Genomic DNA, 21,365 nt, shown 5'->3' with positions numbered 1-21,365 from the left:
AGTCTGCTGGCCACTCGATCGAGAAAGACCACAGAGGAAGAGGTCGATCGAAAGGGTTCTTATTCGATCGAGCTGATAGCCATCAGAAAGCCCTCGATCGAGTGACTTAAAATCACTCGATCGAGTGAAGTGAACAGTAAACGGGAGTTCTTTTCTATACTTAACTCCTTTTTATTTCAGTTTTCATTTCTAATTGTTTTAACTCCTAATTTCTCCTAAACCCTTCCTTAATTGCGATTGAAATTTCCCCCAAATCCCCATTTCTTGCCCAAAATCATCAAATCTAGCACCTACATTCTCTTGCTAGTTAATTAATCTCCCATAACCCCTTATTTTCCCCTCTTTCTTGCTCGTTTTTGCGGTTTTTAAAGGGATTAGGGTTCGCGGGTTTTTGATTAAAATTCCGCCATTGTTGCTCGTTTTTGGAGTTTAATTGCTAATTTGTAGGTCAATCATCATCAAGTGAGTATTTATACCACTCTCTTTGCATTTTCTCTTGATTCAATTCGAATTTTTGAGGTGATATTGAATTTAGGGCTCGAAAATTCCTTGCTTAGTCGAATTTATTCGATTTTATTGTGTTTTTAGCCCTTGATTAGCTTGATTGATGATGTTTTAGCAATTCCTCATTGTTTTTGCATGATAAATTCGATTATAGCGCGAGATTCCGCGATCAGGGCTTCTCAGTCGAAGAATTTCGACTGTCAGACGGTTTTCTCGCTGTCATGTTTTGTCATTTGCGGTTATCACCTTCTTGTTACTGTTATTAACCGCTGTTAACTGTTTTTCCGTCCCCTATCGCTATTACATGCTTTGAATTGTTGGGAATCTTGTCTTGTGAGTTGGATTTTCGCCTGCAAGGAGTCATACATGCCCCCACTTTCTGGTTTCATGCTGTATTTTACCCTTTTGCAGTCGCTGTTTGTCACATTATCACCGCTCACATGCTGTTTTTCGAAAATTTTTGAGGAATTGTTGGTTTTGTATGCTGGAAGTCGGTTTTCCCGACTAATAGGGCTTTTCTTTTTGCTGTCACATGCTGGTTAACGCCTCATTTTAACCACGGTTAGCAGCATCGCCTCTTATTCAGGCCTTTTGATACTTTGCAGGATGGACGCGAGCTCTCCTTCTTCTACTAGTACGTCCTCCAGCTCTTCTGAGAGCGAGCAAGTGGCCCCTGCTGTTGCCACTAGCTCCGCTTTGGTTACCACCGCAAAGACTGTGTTACTTGTCTCACTGCAGGGACAGTGACGGCGCACCTCGCCCGGGGAGCTCTGCCTCAGCCTCACGCCCATCACGCCTGTGCCTTTCTCTTTGCTTGCTTGCGGCTTCAGGCCCCGTTTTCCGCAGCTTGGCATGGTGCCACCGAGGCCACACCAGCAGGCTAGTCAGCTAGCCATCACTTCCGGCTCTTCAGAGGCCGTTATTCGGAGAGAGGCGCTCTCGCACTTTGCACCGGCTACCCACAGACGTTTCACTTCGAGGCTCACCGGACACGGTTAGTTTCTTTACTTCGTTGCCCCCTCTCCTCCACCCGTTTCCTTGCGCGGACTGACCTAGAGACCTTAGGCATCTACGAGGAGGTCTGTAGTTTGTTGAACGGGACGGGTATGTCGGGTCTGATTACCATGCAGGAGATTACCATTCGTACCCTCACGTACGAGTTCTTTAGCTCCTTTTCCTTTGACACCGACTTTTACGCCACTGACCACTCCAGTTCCTGTATTTACTTTCGACTCCGCAACGAGTCACATCACTGGACTTTAGCTCAGTTTGGGCAGGTTTTAGGCTTAGTCAGTGACGGTCTCACTGCCCCACCTCGAGACCTTCTTCAGCCACTCTGGGCTGCTCTGTCTCACACTCCCTTCCACTCACGGAAGGTAGCTCACGTTCACTTACCTGCGCCCCGTTACTACTTGCGTCTGTTAGGAGAGACCATTTTTGGGCGCCCTGAGTCCAACAACGTGACCAACACTGAGCTAGCGATTCTCGCGGGGTACCTCAACATTGACTCCGGTTCCCCGTTTGTTCTAAACATTGCCTATCTGGTAGCTCAGTATTGGAACGGTATTGGGACTCGGGTCAAGACCGCAGTTGTCTGTGGCGGGCTAGTGACTAGGATCGCCCGCCACCTTTACCCTACTGACACTTCACTCACTGCACCCGATGAGGTGGCTTACCTTGACCTGGAGGCCATGGGTGTCTTGACCTGGTTCCCGAGGGCGAAGGGGAGCGCGAGGACGTGGAAGATCTGTGGTTCCACGTCTGTTACCTTGCCGTGCTCTACCCTTCCGCCACTTTTACCGCTCCCTACCGCGCCGAGGGAGCGAGGCCACCTCCACCTACCTACCACCTTACCTTCACCCCTCCCTCCTCTTCTTCTAAGAAGAGGAAGCTAGAGACCGGAGCCTCTTCTAGCTCCCAGACTCAGGCCCAGGCTGGACCGACACCCACGCCTCAGCCTACACCTTCACTCACTCCACCCCCACTAGACCCTCCTTCCGGGGTTCCGGCTTTTCCGGCCAATTTTGTCCGCCCTCCCGCTTTAGAGGCGCCCGAGGATATGTGCGGGTACCTTATCGAGATGAGGCGGGATATGGCTTTAGTCGTATTCCCGCTTTACGAGTTCCATATCCGAGCCGGCGACCGATTCCAGAGGGGTGGCCGCATCCTTCCTTCTACCGATACCCGGACGACGGTACCCTCCGTTTTCTTCGACTCGGAGGAGGAGCCGGAGGAGACAGCGGAGAGCACGAGAGGTGCGGTTACTGGGCGAGGCGCGGCGGCGAGAGCGCCGAGAGGAGGCGGCCGACCCTCCGTTCGTACCGGCCCGACCGACCGACCACCGGTGGGTGACGACGATCGAGTCTCCCCCTTGTTTTATTCTTTGGTTTGGGGAGACTGTTTTGCCGAGTCCGAGTGCTCGAGAGACAAGCGGTGCCGACGACGAGTAGCTATCTTGGTCTACTCACTTCCCGCCGTTGGTTTGGGGAAGTTCGTGTTTTGTATGTCTTCTTATTCTTTTATTTTCGTCTCCTTTATTTTATTTTTATTGGTTGTATACTCCCATCCCCCATATTACTGCTGGTGTATGCTGGAGGACAACGAGGGCGTTGTCCGTTTTGGTTTGGGGAGGGTATTGCATCCTTTTGAGTCTGCATCTGCATTTGTTTTGCATTCACGTTTACTTTTTCAGTTTGCATTGTTGTTTATTTTCATTAAAAATCAAAAAATCCAAAAAAATTAGAAAAATGTTAAAAATTCAACAATGCCGTCGTTGATTTTTGCATATAGGTTGAGTCGGAACGGTAGATTTCCGTGATGATATTGCACTTAACTTGTCAATACACTTGAGCCTTGCACATTATTGATGATTTTTAGCTTTGTCAATTCGCATTGTCTACGAATTTCTGTTCAAATAATAGCTGGCTGTTTAGACTTGACCTATAAACTGGCAAACTACTTAAAAATTCTGAGTTTTAGAGCCCATAACTGGTGACATTCATGACCAGTCCATTAGGAATTTTGAGTAGTACTCCTTGCATAGCATGTTTGTCTCTTTTGCACATTTATGACATTCAATTTCTCGTCAAATGCATATATTCGGGTTCGTGGTTGGTGTCACATGCAGGGAGGGTCTTGCAATTTCCCTTTCTTTACATCTTTCACCCATTTAGCTCCATTTTGACCAAAACTTGCCCTTTTGACCCATTAGCCACATTCCAAACTAAGCCTGCCTAGTCAAGCTAGTTAGTCTGTCCTTTTGTGGTATGTTTTCAGTTGCAGTTTGGTCCGTAATTCTCATTTGGAGTTGGTGTTTGAATTGAGGAAGGAGGAAAGAAAAAAAAAAAAAAAAAAAAAGTATTGGAAAAAGAGGAAAAACGTGAAGAAAGAAAAAAAAAAGAGAAAAAGAAAATGAAAAAAAAAAAAAAAAGCTGTGATTCACGAAAAAAGAGCGATAGATTGTGGAAAAAGTTGTACCCTCTTGTCAGAGTTGAGAAGATGTTCGAAGATGTACAATCGACAAGAGGGTTGGTTGGTCGTTAATTGTCTCAGACGGTGTTTAAAAAAGGGAACTTTGTGACCGTCTGACTCCTCCACTCCTATTTTACATTTTTTGAGGAGATTATGTTCCAGTCTAGTGAGTTTTGTGCCAAGTGAAGGGCACCTGTGTTAGTTTTTCAGACAGTTGAGATCTGGATGGTTTATTATGGTCCTGTTAGGAACTAGCTTGACGCTTTTACCTCCACATTTCCATAACTTGTTTAGCCTTTTCTCACCTGAACCTCACTATTCCCATATCATTTGCAAACCCTCGGCTGTGACGGACATTATTGGTTGGAGTGTGTGCATTAGTACTTGAATTGTCTTTCATTTTTGTTGCATGCATGCTATGTAGGTCGCAGTTAGGTGAGTGACTGTTTTTCTTCTCTCTTTTACATACAACATTTGCCCTTTGCTTCATGAGAGAAGAGTGACCACGTGAGAGTCCGGTTTTGTTGGTCTTGCAAGGTCGATAGGTCACTTTATTTTGAACACTTATAATTCGTTTGCGTATTGACTGCCTAGCTTTAATCGTTAATTTCGTTGCATTAAAGTGGTTCAAGTGGACAAGTTAGGCTAGCTCTGAGTTATCATTTCCGTTCCATTAGTTTAGTTTTGAGTTTACTCGAGGACGAGTAAAGGTTTGGTTTGGGGAGATTTGATACGTGCCTAATGTACGGTCTTTTTGGCCTATTTCAGCACGTATTTCCATGCATTTATATACTGTTTTTATGGTATTTTGCCCGAATTGTCCACTTTGGTGTATTTTGTCCTTTTTGTAGGAATAATCGCGAAAGTAGCGAAACCATGCTCTATTTCGTCCTTTTTGCATGCATTTAGAGGAGACGGGATTATCCCAGTGAGATGTCTGTACTTGAAGTGTCGTGGCACGCATTACGAAGCATTTTGGTGAAGACGTGAGCTGAATTGAGGACCCAAGTGGTCTATCGAGTTGATAGGTGGTCTATCGAGTCATCCTGGAGGACGATCGAATGGTCCCCGAGCTCGATCGAGTGGTTCCTTTCTCGATCGAGTAACCAGCCTTTGATCAAGCCCTCGATCGAGAACCCTGCTGTTCGATCGAGGAGTTCCTGTTGAGACATTGGTCGATCGAGTGGTCTAATCCACTCGATCGAGAGGATTTCGTCTGTGGGCTTTAATTAGTCCGTGTTTTATTACTTACGCATAAACACTTAGGTTTTTTGGCTATATAACCTATGTTTAACTAGGTTATTAGTCATCTTCTTTTATCTTTATCTAGCTTTTAATTACTCTTTACTCTGAGATTATCATTCATATTAGAAAACCTCTTTTCGTTAGTTTTACGTTGCTTTCACTTTGGGGTTATTGCACTTGATTTCACGTTCTTTTACGCCGGATTGCTCAGATTGTAATCTCCTCCTTTTCTTAATAATAATTAACCTTCATTTATTGTTTCAATTCTTGTTATTGCTCTTATTTCCCTTGCCCTAATTTGTTAATCATTGCTTTTTATTATTATATCATCATGTCTCATTCTTTGGAATCTTATGTCTTTGTTAGATTAGTTATGAATATGAGTAGCTAATTCCCCCTCATGTTGGGATTAGGGGATCTGCGGTAGGATAATGACGACGTAGTGAATGAATTAGACGAATTGACTAAGAGACTCTGTCACTATAGCAATATAATCGTAATCACCGACCTAGTTGAGTGCACGCTTCTATGTCACCTATTAAATCAAGCAATTAGTCCCGGATCGAAAGATTGGATTAAACAGCCTCGCTATAAACAGAGACTACCCTAATGAGGACGAAAGTTAAGTTAGTGGTATTTTAGGGTGGGAAGTGGACCGAAAGGACCTTCTAATATCCGTCTCGCATTAGTTCTGAGTCATTTCATTTTTTGAGTTGTTAAATTACCGTAGTGAACCGAGTTCGGCATGTCTCCCTCTTATTGATAGTTAAATCATTTTCTTGTTTTTCGCTCGCCTTTATTTCTCTTCCTTTTACTCCGTAGTTTAGAACCAAAAATTAATCAACCCCATTGTTACCTTAGGATTAAAGATAGACAGCTGTAGTTGCATTACCTCCCTGAGGATTCGATACTCGACTGCCTCTACTACATATTTAGTGAGACCGTTAGGTTTTATTTTTGACAGGTCAACGACAGGCGTGTCAATTGTTCTTAAAAACAATTCTTAAATTCAACTGTGATATTGTGCATACTATTGTGTGATATTCTTACTTCTTAATTGTGATATTGTCTCCCAAAAAAATGAAAATGAATCACTTTTTTTTTCCCTAATATTTGACAGTGTGATATTATTATTGTTCCGGGTGTAATTCCAGAGCAGTTATTTGTTACCACCCGTGCTTGTAGAATGACGTCTTTGGTTGGCTTCTCCTTTCGGTCTCCTGAAACAGTGAACAAACCGAGGGCTCAGCTTTGGACCGAGCGAACTCACTCCGACGCTCAAGTCAGTAACTTAGAGAGGTAAGTTGTTGTTACTTGGCGAAGTATGTATTGTAGAGAGATAAGGAAGGTATTACCAGATGAATAGTGATTCTTAGGTTGAATTGTGGATCTCCTCCTCAATGATAGTTGAGGAGTATTTATAGACTTTCACCTTTTGTCACGTAGTGGCCAAGTGGCCAAGTGGTTAGCAGGTGGAAAGACTGATCTACCCCTCGGCCGAGGGACCCTGTTGACTCACCGCCGAGGGGTCTTGGATATGAGTTCGCGGATGTGTGCCTCGGCTGGCCAGTTGCCCCAGCCGGGACCCAAGAGACAGGCCGACAGGCTGCGTCGGTTAAGCTGTCTAAGCCGTTGACTTGTTGTGGATATCTTTGACCTTGCTCAATGTGTTGACTTGGTCAGAGGGTGCAGAATATGCCCCATCAATTTGCCCCCAGCGTAGTCTATGCCGTGGTATGGGCTCCGATGTATGTTGAGCGTATATTCTGCGTAAGACAAATTTTTTTTGCCCCGGCTTCTTCTACCTCGGCGTGGCTCTGCTCAGGCCGTACCATATCCCCTCTCCACATGGATGTGTAATGGACATCAGATGTGGAAAAGAAAGTGGTGCTGGCCGAGACCGAGGTTGTGAGCGCCGTGTGCTTTTGATTGCCCCCAGCCGGTGTTGACAAGCTTGGTTGATCATGTGGCCGGCGGAGAACAGATACTTAGGAGTTTGTTGAGGAAGATGAATGGGCAGAGAGATTTGAAGGGGCGTGTTGAAGACTCTTGGTCACTGTTGCATTGATTGACGTTCAACTGTTGCAACGATTGACATTCCGTGGTTGCATGTCTGACACGTGTCTGTTCGCTGATTGGCTGACGTTTCATGGGCTGTGCCCTGATTGGTCCTTTTTCATGGGCTTTCCCCTATAAATAGGGCAGTTAGTCCCTGAAATTGGCTATCAATTTCATTTCCTCTAAAATTTTCTTCTCTCTAAACTTTCAAGGGCTTCTTTCTCTCCTAGTCTTCAGAGTCGTTACTTCGGCTAGCACTTTTCTTCAAGGTAAACAACCAAATTTTTCTCTTTTTAACTTGTAAGTTTTGTTATAAACATGTCTTCTGCTGGTGCCGGACCTAGTAAACCTGCGTCGGGGGGTTCCCCGTCGCATCTTGATGAGGAGGAGATACTAGACGCCATCCCGATAAGGTCTGGGGGCCCTAGGTCTCCGTCTCCCGAAGTCGATCCAAAAGCTTTGGAGGGTTGGGGGGATGATGATGTTGATGATGACTTTGATGATGACGGTGAGGAGAGGATTCTTTCGGTGAAGAGAGGCCGCATATCCTGGATCACGGCGAGGCTCGCACGATCGGTCCCGACCGTGCCCGGACCAATAAATTCGCCGATTGTTTCAGCGGAACTCTTTTCGAGGGTCATTTCTCCTTCGGTGAGGGGTACAAAATCGTTATCCCTGGGGAGGGTCAGGCGGTCTGTTGCCCTCCTCCGGGTCATATCGGCGTATATATCAGGCACTTGGAGTATGGGCTCCGGTTTCCTTTGAATAGATACGTCACGGCCATCATCAAAGCTATGAACGTCGCCGTGGCTCAACTGCATCCGTTGGCCATTAGGACGATAGTTGGCTTCGTGTGGCTCTGTCTTTTTAAGAGGGAGGTACCTACAGTTAACTTATTCCGCCGGCTTCATCATCTTCGGTCATCGACCCCCGGTAAAGCGGGGTGGTACAGCGTGCAGATGGAGCCGGGTGTCCTCTCTGTTGATAAGCTTTCTTCCTGCAAGGACTGGAAGGGGCGGTGGGTGTATGTCGAAGTCCGGATGACTATCCGCCGCCCAGTCCTTCCAAAGACCAAGTCAACTTGCGGTGCGAGAGTAAGAGGGAGCGTGAAAAATGGGTCTCCCGGAGTAAGCTCAAGATGGATGCCGCAGGGTTCCTCTTGGTGCGGATGAGGAGCGGGCGATGCTGTTGTTTGATCCGAGAAGGGATGGTTGCCCCGACTCGGATTATTCTTCGGATGAGCCGTTTGCTGCCGCGTCGGCCTCATACTGGCCCTCAACCAGGGTAAGTAGGGTCGGTGTGAGGCCCATCTTTGTCTGTTACGCTCCTGTTTTTAGAGCTTTGTTTTACTTTTTTTTTTTATGTAACTCTTGTCTGGTTTCTTGCAGACCGGTTTGGCCAGATCGTCCGAGGGGACCTTGAAGAGGTTAGGGCTTGATAAGGGCGGAACGTTGTTGAGCGGCACCCTCGCCGACGCGCGTGATCGTAGACGGCTCCCAACGAACTTATGGACAAGCGGTGAAGGCACCGGATCCGGCGGCGGCTCAAGCACGGGTTCTCGGGGCGTGCAAGAGAAAACCAAAGGCAGCGTCCAGGTCGGCGACGGCGTCAATCCCAACTCCCTCTTCAACCCCAACGGTCCAGAAGGAGCATGTGGAGGTCATCGATGTCTCCGAGGAGGTGGTGACCGTTGCGAGGGGCCCTCCTCCTCCAAAGAAGAGAAAAGAGCCACTGCCGGCTTCTACCATGGCCGGGGAAAAGAATGATTCACCCAGCCCTCCATCTAAAAGGGTCCAGACTGGTACGGACCTAACCTGTGGTTCAGACTTAGCTGGTTCATTATGCATTCCCGATGACAGACTCTCTGATGTGTCAATGAATGTTGACATGGATGCGCTGTGTGAATTTTTTGTAGATCCGCCGTCGGCAGCCGTCGCTCTCACTGAACGGCAATTAGAGAAGCAGCCTGGGAAGGTGGGTGATAGAAATGTCACCGTTGACTCCTTACTCCAGAAGGTTTCCCCCGCCGAGCTCGTGGCAGAGGGTACAAGAATATACAAGGGGTTGGCGAAGTGGACTCAACTAGCCGGCTCCTACATTATGGAGCAAGAGAAAGTCATGGCCCAAGCTAGGCCATTGATCGAACGGCTTAAGCTTGATCTTTCCGCTGCAAAGGGGGAAGCCGGGAAGGCTAAGCTGGATCTCCTTGCTGCGCGAAAGCGTGCAGAGGAAGCTGAGAAGCGGTTATCGGCCGAGAGGGCCAAAGTTGAGGCCGCCTGATGCCACCTCGCCAAATTCTTTGGAGGAGCGGGACAGGTATAAGGGCGGTTACGACGCCGTTGTTGCCAAAAGGGAAGAATGGAGGGAGATGTATGAGGCTCAGTCGGAGGCACTCACGGACACTAGGGCTGTCCTTGCCCAAAGGGAGAAAGATATTGAGGTGCTTCAAACTAAGATCCTCCCTGACATGTGCGCTCAATTCCGGGATCAGGCCGAGGAAGCGACCAGGAGGCAATCAAGAAGCTCATTCTGAAGGCTCCTTCCCGTGGGAAAAATTTGAACGATTTTCTCGGATGAGATGGCCGATGCCGCAGGGAAAAAGCGGCCGCGGAAAAGGCGGAGCGGCGAAGGCGCTCGGATAGCCGAGTCCAAGGCGGCTGTGATGCAAAGGTGAAGGAGGCCGAAGAGGAGGCCGAAAGGTCAAGGCACGTGGAAATGACAAGCTTTCCTCCGGGGCCGCCACCAAGATTTGACGCCGCCTTTGCCGATGGTGGGCGACATCAAGCGTAGGGAGACGGGCGGTCGTCACGGACTCACCCGCCGTCTCGGATAGCTTTAGCGTTCAAGGGCCAACCATCGAGCCTTTCCCCCGCCATTTTTGGCGCTTCAAATGTCATGTCCAGTAACCTTTTGCTTTTCTTTTCCTTGTTTTTGTAAAACTTTGGTAGGTTGCATTTTGGCTTATCCCTATGGGGACTACGTCGTCTCGTATCCTTGTCATTTGTAAACTTGTTGTCATTTTTAGTAAGAGTTTGCTTGTTTTGCCCTCGGCATGGCCGAGGTCTTTTCTTGTCTTCTTGCGTTATTAATTGAGCGCTTTTTCATTTTTACCTTCGGCTTAGCCGAGGCGGCTAGAATGCGATCCGAACTGCGTTTAACGTCTTTTTTGAACATGTTAGCGTGTTGGTCGCTTCCTCTTTCATTCTCGGTCTGGCCGAGGCGTCTTGATTTGCGTTTCCCAACCGCCGTTGTGAACATGTTAGCGTATCGACCGTTGTGTCCTCTGCCAGGCCTTCGGTGGGCGAGGCGACTAGAGGTTACTGCGCGACAACAGATATTGGCGTATCGACCGTTGTGTCCCCGCCAGGCCTTCGGTTGACCGAGGCGACTAGGGGTTACTGGCGCGACAACAGACGTTAGCGTATCGATCGTTGTGTCCCCTGCCAGGCCTTCGGTTGGCCGAGGCGGCTAGGGGTTACGACGCGACAGCGTATGTTAGCGTATCGATCGTTGTGTCCCCTGCCAGGCCTTCGGTTGGCCGAGGCGGCTAGGGGTTACGACGCGACAGCGTATGTTAGCGTATCGATCGTTGTGTCCCCTGCCAGGCCTTCGGTTTGGCCGAGGCGACTAGGGGTTACGACGCGACAGCGTATGTACCTCTCGGGACGACTTCCGTGGTGTCTACTTCTTGATGGCGACTATGGGGGAAAATGAACACTGATGGAAAACTTGGATGGTTCTTCATTAGATATAAACATGCGTCGGGGTGCCCACAGTTGTCTTTGGGCACCTCCGCTACTATACAAAGTATTTCCTGAGATTGTCAGTGTTCCAATGGCTCATCAAAGGCACACCCTCCATGTCTGTCAGCCTGTATGTACCCGGCCTCATTTCTTCAACCACTTTGTAGGGACCTTCCCAGTTAGCCGTCAGTTTGCCATTAATGTTCCCTTTGTTGGTGGCGGCTGACTTTCTTAGGACTAGGTCTCCTACTTTTAAGTCCCTTTTGTGGACTCTTCGGTTGTAGGCTCTTTTCATTCGGTCCGTATCCGCAAGTTGAGGCGTGTCTTTGTATCTCGGCTTTCTTCGACTGTGTCTAGGAGGTTCTTAAACCTTCCTCATTTTCAACCGGGTTAAAGGTGGCCGTTCAGTATGTTGGCACCGTTACTTCAATTGCGCGGGACGCCGGACCCATAGACTAGGTGGAATGGACTGCACCCCGTTGCTTCTTTCTCCGTGGTTCGCGGGGACCACAGACGCCGGGTAGTTCATCGGCCCATCTTCCCTTTAGGTCTTCAACTGTCTTCTTCAAACCGTTGAGGATTGTTTTATTGGCTGCCTCTGCCTGTCCGTTGCTCTTTGGGTGACAGACGGAGGAGTATGAAAATTTGATACCAAGTTCCTCCAGCCAGCTCATTATTGTGTCACTCCAAAACTCTCGGCCGTGGTCGAATACCATGACCTGGGGTAACCCAAAACGAGTTATGACATTTTCCCAGATTACCTTTCTTACGGCCGCCGTCGTCTTCGCAGGTACTGCTACAGCTTCAACCCATTTGGTGAAGTAGTCTACGGCGACAATCAAGAACTTTCTTCCGCCGGATGCCGTTGGAAATGGCCCTAGGAGATCCATCCCCCACTGTGCAAAAGGAAGGGGACTGAGTACCGGCTGCAGGTCTCGGGATGGCGCATGTATCACCGGAGCATGCATTTGACAGTTGTTGCACTTTTTGGTTTTGGCTCTGGAATCCGCAAGCATGGTGGGCCAGAAGTAGCCGGCTCGGAGAGCTTTGTGGGCTAGTGTTCTTGCCCCCATGTGATGGCCGCAGATGCCTTCGTGAATTTCGTCAGTATTAGCTCCGCGTCGGTTGGACCGACACACTTCAAGAGTGGCCTTGTCACGGACCTCCTGTATAATTCTCCTTCAAACACCAAGTATCTTGCTGCGATCCTCTTTATCTTCTGTGAGAGACTGCGGTCCTCCGGTAACTCATTCATCAGTTTGTACTTCATTATCGGAGTCATCCACGTCGTCTCGGCCTCTATGTCGCCCACCATGCCGACGGTCTCAGTAATGCTTTTGGCATTCCTGATGTCCACCAGCACGGTTTGACTGATATTGTTGATGGTTGAACTGGCAAGCTTTGAGAGAGCGTCGGCTCGGTTGTTCTCGACACGGGAATGCATTGTATCCGGAAGGATTTCAACTTCAAGTGTCGGCTTTTACCCTTTCCAGGTATCTTACCATCCCGTCGTCCCGAGTCTCGTACTCTCCTCTGATTTGATTAGCCACTAAGAGTGAATCTGTTTTCAAAGTGACGTGCTCCGCCCCGGCAGCCCTAGCTAGCTCGACTCCGGTTATTACCGCCTCGTATTCGGACTCGTTGTTTGAGGCCGAGAAGGTAAATTTCAAGGCGTACTCAAACTCGTCCCCGTTTGGGCTGATGATAAGTATCCGGCTCGAGTGTTCGTCGTGGAGGACCCGTCGGTGTATACCTCCCATACTCCGGGGTTTTGCTCTTCTTGGTATGTGCACTCGGCCAGGAAATCGCGTTCTGTCCCTTTATCGAGGGCCTCGGCTTGTACCGAATGCCGGCCAGGATAATCACGCCCATTTGATGAGCCTGCCGGATTGCTCAAATTTTTCCAATGCTTTCTCCAATGGTTGGTCGGTTAAGACCGTCACGGGGTGTGCGTCGAAGTAGGGTTTCAGTTTCCTTGCCGCGACGACGACAGCAAAGGCTGCTTTTTTAATCAGCGGGTAATTTCTCTCGGCGGGCAACAACGTATGGCGACAAAGTAGATTGGGTGTCTTTGCTTGTTTGTCCTCTTTCTCGATGATTACGATCGACCGTGGCGAGGTAATCGCTATGTACGGATATAGCGTCTCCCCAAAGATCGGTCCTGGACGGGGTTGGGAGAGTCTCGAAGATGAGCTTTCAGTTGCTTGAAAGTGTGCTCGTTCCTCCCCACTGAAGTCCTTATTTCCCTTCAACACTTTGAAGAATGGGGTGCTCTTTTCGGCTGACCGAGAGATGAAACGGGCTAGAGCCGCCATCCTCCCGGTCAGCATCATAACCTCTTTTCGATTCCTTGGCTCCGGCAGATCCAGGATTGCTTGGACTTTGTCTGGATTGGCATCAATTCCCCTGGCGCTGACAAGTACGCCGAGGAACTTTCCTGCCCGGACACCGAAGTTGCATTTCATTGGGTTGAGCTTCATCTTGTATTTTCTTAGTGAACAAAATGTCTCGTGTAAATCGGCCAAGTGCTCGCTGTCGGACTTGCTTTTTACAATAGCATCGTCGACGTAAGCCTCAATGTTTCGCCCTTTTTTATTTTGGAACACTTTGTCCACTAGTCTTGTGTAAGTTGTGCCGGCATTCTTTAAACCAAACGGCATCATTTTATACATGTATGTGCCGTTAGCAGTAATGAATGCGCATTTGGGCATGTCTTCCTCGGCCATGAATACCTGATGGTACCCTGAGAAGGCGTCCAGCAGGCTCAGCATAGTGTAGCCTGCCGTCGCGTCGATTAGACTATCTATCCGAGGCAAGGGATAGCAATCTTTGGGGCACGCTTTATTAAGATTGGTAAAATCTACACACATCCTCCACGCCCCCGACGACTTCTTCACCATTACAACATTAGCTAACCATTCAGGATAAGTACGGGGGCATGATAAAGCCCGCCGCCAAGAATTTATCTACCTCGGCTTTGATGGCCTCATCCTTCTCGGCTGAGGAGTTCCTCATCCTTTGCTTGACTGGGCGAGCGGTGGGGAGTACGTTCAGCTTGTGAACAATTACCTCCCGGCTCACGCCGGGCATCTCGGCCGCTGAGTAGGCGAAGACGTCTTTGTTCTTCCTCAGCAGGTCTAGGAGAGCGGCCCTGAATTTTGGCTCCAGGTTGACACCGATAGTCACGGTGCGCCCTGGGTCAATTTCCACTTCTTCGGTCTCGGCCCCCTCGACCATGCCGACAGTTGAATCCATGAAGTCGCCCTCCTGTTGCAAGGATGGGCTCTTCCCCTTTTCTGACTTCTTTGCCACTTTGAGGGATTGCATGTTGCATCCTCTGGCAGATATCTGGACGTTGACCACCTCGTCCTTCTCGTCCTTGGAGACGAGCTTATGCGCTTCCCCCCGGTCCGAGACATACATCAGTGTCAGGGCCCGGACGGACATCACGGCGTCGGTCTCGCTCAGAGTGACTCGGCCTATGAGAACGTTGTAGGAGGACGAGCCGTCAATGACCACGAACTCAGCTAGGACATTCCTAGCCGTGTTCCCCTCGCCGAACATCACTGGCAGTCTGATTGACCCCAGGGGTACCAGGCCGGCCCCGGAGAAATTGTACAGCGGATTGGTGCAGGGGCTCAAGTCCTCAATCTTCAGGCCGAGCCCCAGAAAGAACTCCCTGAACATAATGTTCGTGTAGACGCCTGTGTCAATCAGGCACCTTTTGACCAGGTGGTTGGATATGTCCAAGTGGACTACAAGTGGGTCGCTGTGAGGGGCGATGACTCCCTCGTAGTCTTTCTTCCCAATAGTTATATCGGGGATGTTGGAAGCGGTGGCCGCTGTTTTGGGCACAAAGTTGATGGCTGACGATACGGCTCGTTCAGTGCCTTTTGTGCCCATGAGCGGACCCCCATTCTCGTTGCCCCGACGACAACATTGATTACTCCTATCCGTTCAAGACGGATTTTTATTCGAGCCGCCGGGCATCGGTCTTTTGGCCTTTGGCGACATATTTGCCGAGGCTCCCCTTCCGGATCGGCTCTTCGATGGCATTCTTCGATCTAGGCGATCGTCGATTAAGTGGCGGTGTGGCCATGGTACTCACAAGATCGGCTAGTGTCACCGTCCTCCTCTACACGGGAGGCCTTTCCCTTCCTCGACCCTCGTTCTTGCTCAGGGCGAAGACCTCGGCGGCAGATACGACCAAGGGGGTGTGGCCATTGAAACGTTTCTGGTAGTTCGGTCCTGAACTCCCCCCGGCGCCCGCCGAGTCCTGTCTCCTGGCGGATCTGTCAGACCGTGACCTATTATTGTCACGGCGTCTTTCGTCCGGGTTGTCCTCCCGGCGGCTCTTACTCTCTGAGTGCTCGGCCTCGCTGGGGCCCACCCAGGTTTTGTGGTAGTCCTCCACCTTTATGGCTTGGTCGGCCATCTTCCTGGCGGAGTCTAAGTTCAGGCCGCCGCACTTGATGAGCTCGTTTTTCAGGTCTCCTCTCGGGAGGCCTTTCATCAGCGCGAAGGCCGCCAGCTCGCTGTTCAGCTCACGAATCTGCTGAACCTTGGCGTCGAACCTCTTCACGTAACTCCGGAGAGATTCGCCTCCCTCCTGTCTGATAGTCAGGAGGTCCGATGTCTCAACGGCCCTCCTCTTATTGCAAGAATACTGGGCTAAAAATATGTCCTTTAGGTCGGCGTAGCAGTATACCGATCCATCGGGTAGCCCCTTGTACCAACTTTGTGCCATCCCCTGCAGTGTTGTTGGGAAAACTCGGCACCACACCTCATCGGGTTGCTCCCATACCGACATGTGAGACTCGAAAGCCTCGACGTGGTCGGTTGGGTCGCCTTCCCCTTTGTATGCTATGGGTGGCAACTTTAGCTTAGTCGGCACCGGGGTCTCTAAGACGAGGTCCGAGGGGTGTCGACCACGTGTCGAACGACACGCGGCGATCGGCTCCTCTCATCCCTAGTCCGGCTCCTCTCCCCGTGGCGGGAAGGGCTTCTTCTCCGACTCTGGTGAGTCGGGCTTCTTCCCCGACTCTGGTGAGTCGGACTTCTTCTCCGACTTTGGTAAGTCGGACTTCTTCCACTTCGCTGGGGAATGCCTCGTCGGCGCTGCGGCGATCCCGTCCTCCCGTGAGTGCGGGAAGGACTCAGGTCTGCCACTAGCGCTCTGGGCTCCCCCGGCGTCTTGACAGGGCCAGCTTCTTCCAGTGCTCCGTTCAAGTCTCTTGGAGTCATATTATGGGCCTTGGTCTCCTGGACGGGTTCCGCCGCTCTTGTCGGTGTGACAGTGTGAGCCGGCGTACTACAAATTAGGTCCAGGAGTAGCTTCAGTTTTGCTGCCTCGACCACATGTCCCATGATGGTGACCTGGTCGGCGGGCAGCGGCGTATCTGGTATTATTGGCATCCCGTACTCCGGCTGAATTACTAGGACGGTGGAGGTCTGCGCAACACGGTGTGGACGGTATCCTCATGGTAGAATTCGGTTTCGTCAGTCACGAATACCTCTTGTTGTTTCGACATCTTCTTAGCTTTTTGGGTGGGTTTTTGTTTTTTTGTTTGGGAATGAATGTGACTAGCTTCTAGTATCTTTCCCCACAGACGGCGCCAATTGTTCCGGGTGTAATTCCAGAGCAGTTATTTGTTACCACCCGTGCTTGTAGAATGACGTCTTTGGTTGGCTTCTCCTTTCGGTCTCCTGAAACAGTGAACAAACCGAGGGCTCAGCTTTGGACCGAGCGAACTCACTCCGACGCTCAAGTCAGTAACTTAGAGAGGTAAGTTGTTGTTACTTGGCGAAGTATGTATTGTAGAGAGATAAGGAAGGTATTACCAGATGAATAGTGATTCTTAGGTTGAATTGTGGATCTCCTCCTCAATGATAGTTGAGGAGTATTTATAGACTTTCACCTTTTGTCACGTAGTGGCCAAGTGGCCAAGTGGTTAGCAGGTGGAAAGACTGATCTACCCCTCGGCCGAGGGACCCTGTTGACTCACCGCCGAGGGGTCTTGGATATGAGTTCGCGGATGTGTGCCTCGGCTGGCCAGTTGCCCCAGCCGGGACCCAAGAGACAGCCGACGACAGTCGCGGTTGTTTGTCTAAGCCGTTGACTTGTTGTGGATATCTTTGACCTTGCTCAATGTGTTGACTTGGTCAGAGGGTGCAGAATATGCCCCATCAATTATGTACAATGGTTGACATTGTTTTATAGCTTCTTAAAAATAACAACAATCGATAGGGATTTAAAAGTCTGTTAACATTGATATTGTTTTGGTACAGACTCTGATATTGTTGGGTACACTGGTTGATATTATTTTACAACATACAAAAAAACTTCAGAGGGACAAAAAATATTATTAAGAATGATATTGTCTAGTATGTCTTTGTGATATTTTTATTGATTTTTGTTAAATTGTTTCCTAATATTATTTTCATCTAAAGGTGTTCATACCTTTGGGCTACGAAGAGCACTACTTCTGTATCTGTGTTGATTTGAAGAGGCAGAAAATGTTCTATTTGGACAACAGAGAGTATGATGAATTCCAAGACGAGGAGCACGTACACATGGCTCATATGGTTGTAAGTACAATATTGAAAACAAAGAACTAATGGTATAATGGTTTTGTTCGATAAGCTTGAAATTGAAAAGTTGTTTACATTAATCATATACAGGCGACTCTTTATGGTGACTACCTCAACAAGAAAGGTATTGAAAGTGGGCTAAAGGTGAAGGACTACGAAATGAATAATGTGAAGTTTCATTGGTAATCGAAAGAGTTGAACCTGGACTGTGGACTATTCATGATGTTTCACATGATGTTCTTTGTTGGTGAGCCTTTTGATTGTGAACTAAGCGATGCAAACATGAGACAGTTATACAGGGGAGAGGTGGCAGCAACGCTCGTATTGAGTGATTTGAATAAAGATAGGAGTCAGGTATGGAAGAGAGTTACGACCTTTACTGCCACAAAAGGTATACTATTAACTAAGTTGCTGGCAAAAACACAAACAGGGAAAAAACAAAGCAAGAGAGAAAAAGGTGGGAAAAACAAAGTTCAGACCCCGCTATCAAAGATAAAAGGTTATATTTTTAAACACTGACTTTTACATTGAATTTTTTTTTTATTATTATTATAAATACAAAATATATATTAAATACTGTAATATTATACGTTTCTAGCTACTGGAGAAGATGGTTCTGCCAGTGTCGTTGGTAGCGGTAAAAGGGGGAAATCCGATGGCCTTGGATGCACGTTGAACTGTGGTGTGGCTGATCCTAAATTTGAGTTCGTCTCAAGATTTATGAAGTTAAACAAGTCGCTGTGTGCAAACATGTTGACTACGAGGAAAGAAGTGATTGACTACCGCCTATTGGAGAACCCCGCTATCAAAAATAAAAGGTACTTTAAAACATATATTTTTTCGCAACTTTTTTTTTATTAATGGTCGATAATATTTGCAATGATATCTAAGTTTGACAAAAGAATTACAAAAGGTGATATTGTTGCTAGTGTCATGTGATATTGTACGTTAATGGGTTTGATATTGTTTTAGAGTAGAAACTGGTATAAAAGCATGATATTGTATATAATCAAGTGTCACATAAAAGAAAGATGTTGTTCTGATTTTTGTTCACTTATTTTTGATATTGTTGTGGTACATAGTGTGATATTGTTACATACACAGTATGATATTGTTAAATTGATTCTGAAAAATAAGTAGGGCTTTTAAATTTATAAATGTTGCCAGTCACAGGTGATATTTTTTTTAAATGATTGTGATATTGTTTCAAATTAGACACTTTTTAAATAAGTGATATTTTCTAGTATTGGGGTGATATTGTCTACAATCAAGTATGATGTTCTTATAGTAGTTCAGAAGGGCACTGATATTATTTAGCGTGGACTGTGATATTATTTAGTGTGGACTGTGATATTTTTTATCAAGATCACCTTTTAAATATGTGATATTGTTTAATTTTGATATTGGTTATCAATGTCACAGTTAATCTGACAATTTTTGAACATTGGTGTTAATGTTTTGAGCAGTGAGGTTGTTGCCAAGTTCAGTGATGATCAATACCTTGCAAGACAGGATATATTGTCGTTGCTTCCAACTGTACATGTCAACAACAATGTGATTGAATGTTGGTCACTAATTCTGAATCACATTGAGCACACAGAACCCTGTGAAACAAGTTTATTGTTTTTTGGAATTCGACACATGGTAAGCTGACATTCTGTTTTGATTTATAAATATTCACGCTTTGATTAAAAATATCACTTATTTAAAATGTGATATTGTTGGGGTACATAGTGTGATATTGTTTTTAAATGATTGTGATATTGTTTCAAAGTACACACCTTTTAAATAAGTGATATTTTTTTAGTATTGGGATGATATTGTCTACAATCAAGTATAATGTTCTGATATTCGTTCACATCCTTACTGATACTATTTACCATGGACTGTGATATTTTTTTAGTATGCACTGTGATATTGTTTATCAGGGTCACACTTCAGGAACTGTGATATAGCAAACGTAAAAGTGATATTGTTTATACATATTCACGTTTTGATTAGAATGTAGTAAATCTTAAATGTAAAGGATTTCTTAACTTATATATATACATATATATACACTACAGGAATCAATAGTAGATGTTACTAAAGGCAAAGAAGCGAAGAAGAATGGGACAAATTCATAAGAAGAAACACAGTTCCATGTAACATGGAAGCAGATTTGGTTTTTATTCCGATGGTGTTGCAAGAACACTACTTCTGTGTTTGTGTAAATTTCAAAACCGAGACGATTGAAGTGTTAGACAATACAGATACGACAACCGGGAGCAGATGAAAATATACAAGGCTGCAGATTCGGTGGTATGGTTTATTGATATTCTTGCTAGTGACATGTCATACAATTGTCTGATAATGTGGCTAGGATAGGTTGAGTGTATACAGTAAATGAATATGATTGTTTGACAAAATAATGCCTAATAATATAACTAATTATTGTAGGCCTATCACATGAGTGATTTCTAGCAGGGAAAAATGTTGACAGAGCGCATAACGTAATAGATTTTGATGTTATCAACACGAGTTTCAATTGGCAAAAGAAAGAAGCAAACAATACTGAATCGGGAAACTTCTTAATGATGCACATGATTCGCTATGAGGGGCGATTGTTTGAAGCGATTTGCGTCAAAAAAGTGCAGAGGCGCTACTCTTTGGTTAGAAATAGCAGCGGCATTACTTTTAGCTGACATAAATAACATGAGGACAGCGCTGATTGGGAAAGTTAAAGAATTTACAGCGGGAAAGGGAGAGCTTTTAAATAGATTGAAGGAAATGAGGAAGAATAATGAAGATGCAAAAGACAAGGGCAATAAGATAAAAGCCAAGGATAATGTTGTTGAGAAGGACAATACTGTGGAACAGGAAATAACAAAGGCAGAAGGTCCGCCAAAAGAGAAGCCCAATGTTCAAACAAGAGCCAAGGAGGATGCTACTAGAATGCCAACAATTAACACAGAAATACCCATTCTTCGCAAATCTCCAATCAGAAGGTAAAAACCAAAAACCCGACTTTTACATTTCTGATATACAATCATAGCATTACGTTTCTGCTTTTATTTGAAACAGACACAAAGGTAAAAATTTCACATAGAACCATAACATGGCATTTCTGTTTTTACAAAGCTACGAATCCAAACAAGATGGTGAAGATGATGCGAAACACCCCCAATCCAAAGACAAACGATCAAGACAACTGCAAACCCTAATAATAGAGGAAGAGGGAGAGGTAGAGGTAGAGGAAGAGGACAAGAGTAGGGCTAGGAATGTAATCTTTGGTAGGACAGACATGTGATATTGTTCCAGGAGTTGTGTGATATTGTTGTAGGTACAATGGTAGGAAATAGAACTTTTTTTTTATCAACTCTTAGTAAACTGTGATATTGTTTCAGGAGTTGGGTGATACTTTGCTTAAGTTGTTGTGATATTAGTTCTCGTAATAATAACAAAGATCAAGGTTCTTAAAATCTTTTTCTCTTTGATATTGTTTTGGTACCCAGTGTGATATTGTTCCGTAAACATGTTGATATTGTTGTATTTATTCTCTAAAATAAATCAGGGGGTAGGGTTTGAAAATTCCTTTTTAGTTGGATAAGTTGTGATATTATTCAGCAGACAAAATTGTGATATTATTGCACTCCTTTGGTTGATATTGTCTAGTATGTCTTTGTGATATTTCAAGGGTTTGACAAAGTATAACTTCTTTTTGTTCAACTTCTCGGAAAACTCGATATTCTTTCAAGGGTTGTATGATATTAT

The sequence above is a fragment of the Silene latifolia genome, chromosome Y (assembly GCF_048544455.1).
Source record: "Silene latifolia isolate original U9 population chromosome Y, ASM4854445v1, whole genome shotgun sequence".
Classification (NCBI taxonomy): domain Eukaryota; kingdom Viridiplantae; phylum Streptophyta; class Magnoliopsida; order Caryophyllales; family Caryophyllaceae; genus Silene; species Silene latifolia.
This window is presented reverse-complemented; position numbering follows the sequence as displayed.